The following is a 236-nucleotide window of genomic DNA, read 5'->3' as shown; positions in this document are numbered from 1 at the left end:
GAAGAGGCACGCAGTGAGGCATGCTGGGAGTTGAAGTCCGCGAGCCCCTCCCTCGCCGCTCCACCCTCCTGGTAGCGAGAGGACTGCTGGGATTTGAAGTCCTGGTCTCCGTCCCTGTTATGCCGTAACGTGCTCAGGGTACTCGGTTTTCCAGAAGGCTCAGCGACAGGTGCGCATGCCCAGTGTGCCCTCGGGCGAGCGACGGCCTTCCCCTCCTCTGAGGCCTTGGCGGGGCT

This window comes from Fulmarus glacialis, unplaced genomic scaffold, assembly GCF_000690835.1.
Source record: "Fulmarus glacialis isolate BGI_N327 unplaced genomic scaffold, ASM69083v1 scaffold9699, whole genome shotgun sequence".
In the NCBI taxonomy this organism is placed as follows: Eukaryota; Metazoa; Chordata; class Aves; order Procellariiformes; family Procellariidae; genus Fulmarus; species Fulmarus glacialis.
The sequence above is the reverse complement of the archived record's forward strand: the minus strand, read 5'-3'. Positions refer to the sequence as shown.